General features: G+C 40.2%; 1 pseudogene across 1 annotated transcript; it reads right to left on the bottom strand.

Annotated features, from left to right (window-relative positions):
* Positions 1 to 8,150: 8,150 nt before the first annotated feature.
* Positions 8,151 to 8,979, bottom strand: LOC308690405 (putative nuclease HARBI1; annotated as a pseudogene). Its single transcript has 3 exons — positions 8,562 to 8,979; positions 8,270 to 8,377; positions 8,151 to 8,161 (listed from the first exon to the last, which is right to left on the bottom strand). The product of its transcript is annotated as a putative nuclease HARBI1 (transcript).
* Positions 8,980 to 9,268: the final 289 nt, after the last annotated feature.

Here is a 9,268-nt window from a genome sequence, read left to right as displayed (position 1 = left end):
AAAGAAAATGAATTCATTCAGACTAGCCTATAGTCTTACATAGCCAAATCTATTTAGTCTATAGTCTTAAATATACATCACAATCAAACTTTCATAACAGTGTAATTTTAATTCCCTCATCTGTCGACATGATGCCGGTGAATCAGAGCTGGTGCAAACATCCACATCTCTGTGATCAGATGCTTTCTGAACTGATGTTTTCACACCGCTGCCATTTTTAATGTGTTTATATTGTTATTGAGAAGAAAGTATGCAGCACATATTAACATATTCATCTAAACGTCGTTCTCAGCAGTGTAGATGCGCCTGGATGTTCGTAATATCACTGCAAAAGCATTGAAGCACAGAGCGAAACAGAACTTCGCCTTCAATCACGCTCAGTATCTTGTACATCACTGCTGCAGTTCACTGAACGGCCACCGGTGTCGCTAATAACAAGAGTTTCTGGGTTCTACATACAGACCCTTTAAATGTACCGCTTTTGGAAGTGAAAAAACAACAACAAAAAACCTCTTAGAATTTACAATTAAAGCCCTGAACTGACATTCCCCGTGTGGCACACTTGATGGTTTTTCATTTTAATATTATGTTTCTTCTTTAAAAAAAAAAAAAAAAAAAAATCATTTATGTAAAATATGGTTTAATGTTCATCTTAGGTTTTTTGTGTTTATTGCTTTATTTTAGTGTCATGTGTGTAACCATGATGGTGTTCTGTATTGTTTTGTGCACATTATATATATATATATATACCTCAGCTTGTGATTCATCATCACGTGTCTTTTTGCTTAATATCAGTGTTATTATGGTGGATGTCAGAATATTTTAAAGGTACAAAACAGATTTATTTCTAATTCATCAGAAAAGGGCTGTTGGATTCACTGGTTTAAAATGTATTTTTATTTTCTATAAATTGCAGTTTTAGTTTGAAAAATGTACAGGTTGCTCAATAAACATGTTTACATTTTTACTGTATTTTTTTTTTTTATACATAATTATTCAGGCAACCACTGTTTCTTTTTCTGTGACAGCGACAGGGATTTTTGTTGTTGTCCCGTCTGCTGTGTGTTTGTTGTTGAACAGACTCTCTGTTAATAGAGAAACAGGCTTTTTGGCAGAATAACTGTGGAGTTGCGACAGCTACGGTGTGAATGCTGCGACCTGTTAATATGGATGCTGAAATAAACATCTGCTAATGTGTAAAACAGGCCTTATATAATCAGTTAGAAGCAACATTTGACTCCATTACGATGGCTTGACATAAATTACTCACAGTAAATATCAGCATTGCATGATCACTTCTCTGTTTACAGGAACACTTTATTTTAGTGTCCGTGTTACTAAAGTATAACTATAAATAATGCATAATTGCCAATTAAATCAAACAGTTCTACCTAACCCTGTACATGACCACAATCAATATGAGTTCACAGACTCTTATTTCTGTGAATGAACGCCCTCTTGTGGCCAGTCGAGGCACGTTTACTGTAACACATGATCATCTCTATCCTACATGACAGACACGTCGGGTGCTTTTGATGACAAACGATGAAGATGCACAGAATTCCTTTTGTATTATGTTAATTTGTCAGACGAATGGATGGTGTCTCTGAAGCCCTGCAGCACGAGTGTGTTTAAGTGTTGGAGAAGCTCATTACTGTCATTAGACAGTGCAGTGAAATAACACTGAATCCTGATTGCACTGAGATGCATTATACAGTGAGAACGAACGGATCCTTTGTTGTCAGATGAGGGTGTAACTTTCTTTATTTTCCTGTTAAAGCAGGGGTGTCAAACTCAATTCAAAACTCAATTGGTTAAATCTGTGTATCTGTTCTCAGAACGTTCTGGAAAGGATCTCAAAGTTATGTACAAATTTTCTTTCTTCCAGTAAAGCTCATTCAGAGTTATCTGGTGTTTAAAAATATTTTCAACGTTTGCACAAAAATATATGCATCGTTCATGGAATGTTTTTTTTTTTTTTCCTGAAATGTTTTAGTTGGGCTTTCATCTAACATTATTTTTTAAATGCCACCACTTGTTTTAGGAATGTTCAAGAATATATATATATATATATATATATATATATATATATATATATATATATATATATATATATATATATATATAAACCCTTACAAAATGCTAAACTGGAATGTTCCATTGACATTCAAAGTTTTTAAAACGTTTAAAAAATGGATGTTTTGAATTTTGAGAGAGAATTCAGAAGTAACAGTTTTACAGCTGTGGAAAAGGTGAATAGCCTCTGTGCACAAGCGTAGTGACGAACCTCCGCTGTCGCCAGAAGTTGGCGTATCTGTGTCCGGTTTGCTTGCGCGTCACCCAAAATGTCTGTTTTTACTGGATGTCTCCAGGATCTTCCGAATATAAGTGTCAGCGATGTTCATCGCATTGTTGATGGATGGTCCCCTGCTCCGACAAGCAAGAGGGACAGGGGCTTTAAACTCTACATATGGAGTTATCTGCACAACTACAAGGGTACGTTTTTTAATCTAACGTGGTGTGACTGCAGATAGCGGCTAAGCTAGTTAGCGACGTGTTCATTTTTAGTGTAACGTTAGTATAGAAGCTTTTTTTTTCTTCATTTTAAACGCATATATATATATATTTTTTTTTTTTGTGAAAATTGTAATATCAATTGTATTAAAGGGATGGCTCGAAGTAAAATCAACCTAGGGTCCTTTGCACCACGACCTCGAGCCAAACACCCCCCAGAAGCCTTTTTTCCCTTGGTTGAACATTATTAAAGCTAGAGATTATCTAGAGATATCAGCCGGATGGCTTAGTGCAGGCGCTAACGGATCCAAGGCTGTATCTGGTAAATTACCCCACTAATAATGCCCAGAATGGCACCAAACTTATACAGTAGCACAAATAGGTTCTGTACTCATAAAACGAGGCATTGGAAAGTTTGTAAGTACATCAGGAGTTTATTTAAATAACACTTGTCTGACGGCTCATGCTTCCGCTAACCCGGACAATGACGTCACTTCAGTGGTTTGGGAAAAGCCCTTAAAAGTCCTGGCAGAAAGCAATCATAAGGATGTAGTGTAACGACGCCCAGTTCCAGGAATGCACTAATATTTTGTTTGTAGTTCCAGTGCAACAATTATTAGTTAACACTAAGTTGTCAACACTTCGGAAAAAATAATAATTCGTCGTTACACTACATCCTTATGCATCGCTTTCTGCCAGGACTTTTACGTGCGTTTTGGGTGTCGCCCAGCCTGCGGGACGGAGCGTGAGATGCAAATCTCGCACGCCAATGTGCATTGGCTCGTTTAATCAATACTCAAAGATGAACGACTGAAAGGGAACTACCAGGTCTTCTACTAATGTTGATTTTTTATGCTTTTAAATATGTTTCAGCCAGTGCTAAGTGCACTTTATCAGTGTGTGATTATAATAATGTGGAAACACGCTGAAGAAGTGATGAAACAAACCACAGCAGCCTGAATCTCATTCAATGATGTCACACACAAAACAATATTTGGACGCAGATGTTTAATCCGAGTCATGCTTAGACCTGTACCATGATGGTAGTTGAACAAACTCCAGGTTACAGGATTGGTTTTGAGTTGACAAAACCAAACCGATGCAATCAGGCTTTATTGGTACCATGAAGCAGCTCATCAACTTTCTCTGTCAACTCAGGCTTTGATCCTTAAGCTGTGATTAAGAGTAACTTAAGAGTGACGTTGGAGAGATATATATTTTTCCACGGAGGAGCAAGAGATTATTCTTCAGAAATACGAAGAATATAGAAGTGTCTTTCAAGCATGCAGTAACTGTCTCTGCTGACAAAGCACGAGAACAATCTTGGAGGAAGATTGCTGATCGCGTTAATGCGCAAGTTAAACATACATTCTATAGGCCATTAATGTAAAATTATGTAATTATATAAAAATATTTGTGTTTCCCTCCTTCCCCTCTCTTTACCTCTGTACAGATAAAACGTTGTCGGGATAATTCTGGTTCACGGCTACGCGGAAAAGATACAAATTCTGTATTATAAATTTTAAGGCCAGACATGTAGTTTGTTGAGGTTTGGTTTGTAAAGAAAGACTACACGCCTGCGCACAGATATATTTAAACGTGCATATCTATAGACTAAACGCGTAATACACGTGCACACCAGCGTTCTCACAGGTTCGCATTTTTAAAGTGTGCGCAGAGAGAACTTAAGGGTTCCCAGCAAGCAATTTTGTTTAAAAGACGTCTAATAGCCGTCCAAACACAGCCCTGACGTCTAGGCTAAAACAAGGCACAATCTGGGCTGTCAGTGAACATTAATAGACATCTAGACCACAGGTGTCAAACTCAGTTCCTGGAGGGCCACAGCCCTACACAGTTTTGTTCCAACCCTGCTTCAACACACACACACCTGCAGTTTTCAAATAAGCCTGAAGGACTTGATTAGCTGATCAGGTGTGTTTAATTAGGGTTGAAGCAAAACTCTGCAGGGCTGTGGCCCTCCAGGAATTGAGTTTGACACCCCTGATCTAGACCATCGCCCAAGAATAGACTCGTCATCAATCGTGGCTACACATAGAACGTGTCAAAGAAATTAAACCAAACACCTTGTAATCACTGTTAACTTTGCTTACATGATGGAAGTCATACATATCGCAAGTTATTTTGGCAAAAACGACATGTAACCACATTCAAGGTTATTTTGGCTAGAAGTGTGTTCCTCAAAGCCGGACTATATCGGGTCTATAGTTAACCTAGACAGTGAAATGACGGATATTGCTTGCAGGGTTTTCTGTTAGAACGGTGTCGTGTTAGCGGCCCTAAGTTAATAACTAATGATTGTTGCGATTGGAAGTGAATCAAAACTAACTTTAGCTGGACAATAACTTTATTCTAGAGCTGCTGTAAAGCCTAAACAATCTCTGTTACTGTAATTGTTACGATGCGGTTGAGACAAGGAGGAAGCAGGATCCAAATGCAGCACACTTTATTCAATAGACTCCAGACTTTACCAACACGGACTCGGGAACAGGACTCGGGAACAGGACTCGGGAACAGGACTCGGGAACAGGACTCGGGAACAGGACTCGGGAACAGGACTCGGGAACAGGACTCGGGAACAGGACTCGGGAACAGGACTCGGGAACAGGACTCGGGAACAGGACTCGGGAACAGGACTCGGGAACAGGACTCGGGAACAGGACTCGGGAACAGGACTCGGGAACAGGACTCGGGAACAGGACTCGGGAACAGGAGCACTAAACAAAACCAAGAACTCACAGTGACTGAACTAAAACACAAGGCTTAAATACAAGGGCAAACAAGCTAAACAAGATAACAAGGGGGCGTGGTTAATCTGAAACACCTGGGGAGACTAATAGACATAACAGGGAACTGCTGAACATGAAAAGACAGGGGAACACAGACTGACATCACAACAGTAATCTCCTATTATCACTGTAAAGCTGCTTTGAAACAATCTATATTGTTAAAGCGCTGTATAAATGAAGGAGACTTGACTTGACGGTGTCCCTGTTGAAGTCCGCACAGAGGTCAGTGTGCAGCAGACACAACACCATGAACATGACCTGCTTTAGAACAGTTATGCTTTTCATTGGCCTACTTTTATTTATTAGGGTGAAGCAAATGATGAAGACACTCTGTCTGTGTGTTCTGAGACCGTTGCTGAGGTGAATGCACTGGGCTTTTTATTATGGCACACATTTGAATGTCATAATTAAGTGACTGGCCCTTACACATCTCTTTTAGGCCGTGTGTCCACTAAAGTGTTTTTAGCCAGATGAAAACGCTAGGCGTTCTGCTAAACGCCTAGCTATGGGCTTGAGAGCGTTTTGGCAGCGCATCATCTTTTTCAGTTGAGACACTTTGCTTGTTATGATACGGAATATCCCCGAAAGTGTTACTAGTATCTCATTTCACATATATTTTGTTTCTGTGTTGATTCTATATTAAAATGTCGATACAATGTAAAGTATTTTCTCTGGCTCTTGTTTTAAATGATTTTGTTCCGTTAATATGCTAGCTGTTGTCGTCTGTTGACGTTGTACAGGCAGAATGTGGCGATTGGTCGGTGTGGTATTAGTCCCGCCCCTCCTCCACTGTGATTGGACGGTTGGGTAAAAAGTGACAGTGATGAGCGCTGCGTTTTACCCAAAGTTGAACATTCTTCAACTCTCGGTGACCTGTAAAAGACACCGGGTGCTCAGTGCTTTAGCGTGAATAAAACGCTCAGCGCCTCCTTACGCTCATGGCGTTTAAAAAACGCGGCGCTCCCATTGAAAACAATTGGAAAAATACACCAGCTGCGTGAACAAATGCTTTGGTGGACACAGGGCCTTATTGTAGGATTTTTCACAACCTGGCCCAGAAACTGAAGCCTCTTCCTCAATGGGCTACAGAAGGAATGTAAACAAGGCAATGCTTTAAACCCTTGACATAAATTACAGTCAGTCCTATGTAGAAAGTCATGCCACTTTTGTGATTTGATTAACCTCCAGAAAACTTGTAATGATTGTTTGTGGTGGAATTGTTTCAGATGGAAACAGACTCAGTCAAGGAGTCTCGAACTAGACCGTTCGCTAAAGGATCCGGACTGTGAGCTGAGGAGGCTTCACATTAAAAAAATTTAATTGGAGATCAAACAGCTGGAAAAAACTGATCTCAGTATGTGAACTTATTTAACCAAGTAACCCTTTAGTATGAACACTATGAATATTTATTAATGTACCTTTCTCTTGCTCTCTTTCTTCCTCCCTGTATCCACATGACCAATAAAACAGTTTGAGATCTATCTGCAGTGTCAATGTGTTTTTATTAAGTAAAATACTGTGTTGTGATTGCATCTCTGACAGCTGTGATGGGGTCAGTGTCATCGGGGAGAAGCTGGTTTTGTGGTGGTTCTCGCTCCTTTCTGATAGTGTCTATATTGTGCAGAATGGCACATGCAGCCACTATCTGTGATGCCCGCTCTGGTGACACTCTTAAGCGGTTGAAACGTGCCTTTAGGATGCCAAAGGTCATCTCGATCTTGACCCTGGTTTTACTGAGAGCCACATCAAAGTGGTTTTGTCTGAGGGTCAGGATAGGGGGTTAGCAAAAACCTCGGGCATTCATAACCCCTGTCTCCTACCAACAGGCCATCAAAAAGCTCTGTCATAGAACAGAAAAGGTAGCCTGAGGTCGTCATACTCAGAATGTGAGTCTGATCTGCTCCATTGGGCTGTGATTATGGGGCGTTTCAACCGAACCAGGAAAGAAAATGCCTCTGCACTCAATTGGATAGACCTACTACCAATCAGAGCAACGGAGTAAGTGACGTATGTTCTTCATTCATCTTTCCGATTGACAAATGCCTTGATCGCGGTTCTCTGTTCCTCTTTTCAAATGAATGCGCTGTCGATATCTTCTATAACAGACACAAAGGCGGAATCTACACATGATGTTTCATAAAGTTCGGGAGGAGCACGTTCAAATAATCCATCCAATCAACTTGTCATCAAAGAATTACCATGTCTACCATATCAGCATGAGAGGAAGCATATATATATATTCACTCTGTCAATTCACCTAACATTCATTGACAGTTTTCATCATCCCTCCACTCACTCTCGGCTTGTTCTTCCACAGCTGGGAATACGGGAGGAGTACTTTGGGTTCGGGCCGATACTGAGCCCGGAGCCTCTCCTCAGACAGCACGCCAAATATGCATTTATTCTATCTGACTTATTTGTAAGTGTGAACTCGTGAAATCTCAGTTCTCCAGCGGCAGCCATCTTTGTTGTAAACGAATTCAACCCAAGCGCTCGTTGGTGATGTGGATGATTACGTTACTGTTGATCATCTGTCCATCATCGTATAAAGCCCGGCCTGACAATTTGATTGGTCCGAACAGCTCTGGTTTGAGCATAATGGCTTTAAGTCCAGACCGAACTTCCCGACCTAAAAATGTTGTGGGCGGAGCTAAGTTCGGCTGGCATCCAGGCTACAGAAAAGGGGGAATTTTGTACGTTTTGCTGTGTCACAATTAAAATGAGCACTTTAAAGTGTTTTGTACTGCACCAAATTTAACTTGCCTTCCTCAAAGCTCTGACAACATAGAAGGCCATTTGGAATCCAAGCTTGTGATCATGCATTCATGATCACACGTCATCTGCAGACGAAATGCACAGTAAATCATTGTCCTTTCTGTTAGTTACTATTCATTTAACGAGTGATCTCAATGCAAATAAAAATCATCTCACATGTATAGTAGCCCTACCTGAACTGTGAAAGGACTTTCTGTTCTCATAATCCGCCTCGTGTTCTCCTAGAGCTGTGGAGATGGCAACATGTGTGCAGTCTATTGCTCCTATGACTCTAGGAAATCCTATCATAGGAATTAAATATATATATATATATATATATATATATATATATTTAAAACCATTCTTAACATGTAGCTACTGTAGACTATTGTATTTAAGTGCTCTAAGTGAAATCAGCTTTTTGAAAAAAAAAAAAAATGAATGTGAAAGGTTAAATTTGTTCATGTCACCCTATCAATATCTAACCGGCAATTTTATAAAAGCCCTCTTTTATGGACATGGTCGATAAATGTACAGGGAACACAATGAAGCTATTGATGCACCCCTGCAGAGCGAGGTCCACCTTGCGAATGGTTCGATAAACCGTGTTTCCCCTAGATTCTCTGCATCACCGACCGCATACGAGGATGTACCACTTGCAAAACAACCCAACGCAATACACACCATTTGTGGTACAGTAAGTACATGGCTTCGACGAGTCACATTTGTTATGTGTGGCTCAAGAAGTTCGCAAAGGTAAGACATTCCTTCTGTGGAAAATCTGTATCTTTCATACAAAGTCAAGGGGATTTTGTCTGTCCCTAAAACCTCTTTCTCTACGAAGTGCTCGTCTAACAATTTGCGCGGAGATGTCCACAGGATTTGGAAGAAAAGGTGAAGCCATTGCAACAGAGAACAGACGCTGGGAATTAGTTACGTCACCTATATATAAACCGTTAAAGCCACATTACTTTAAAACCACATTAAAGCCGAGCTACTTTCATAGTACCTAAAACCCAGGGTTGGCGCAAACTAATCTTAAACTTAACTATAGCCACCTAAACCGGCTTCATGGTATAGGCCCGTGTCTTTAACCCTGTTCTCTTTTCCACCTTCATTCAAAGTGTAAACAAAGAGGTCACCTGACAACACGCTCAAATACCGCTGTCTCCATATTGACTTTATGTCAGGCC

The sequence above is a fragment of the Scardinius erythrophthalmus genome (assembly GCF_964197995.2).
Source record: "Scardinius erythrophthalmus genome assembly, chromosome: 5".
In the NCBI taxonomy this organism is placed as follows: Eukaryota; Metazoa; Chordata; class Actinopteri; order Cypriniformes; family Leuciscidae; genus Scardinius; species Scardinius erythrophthalmus.
This window is presented reverse-complemented; position numbering and strand designations above follow the sequence as displayed.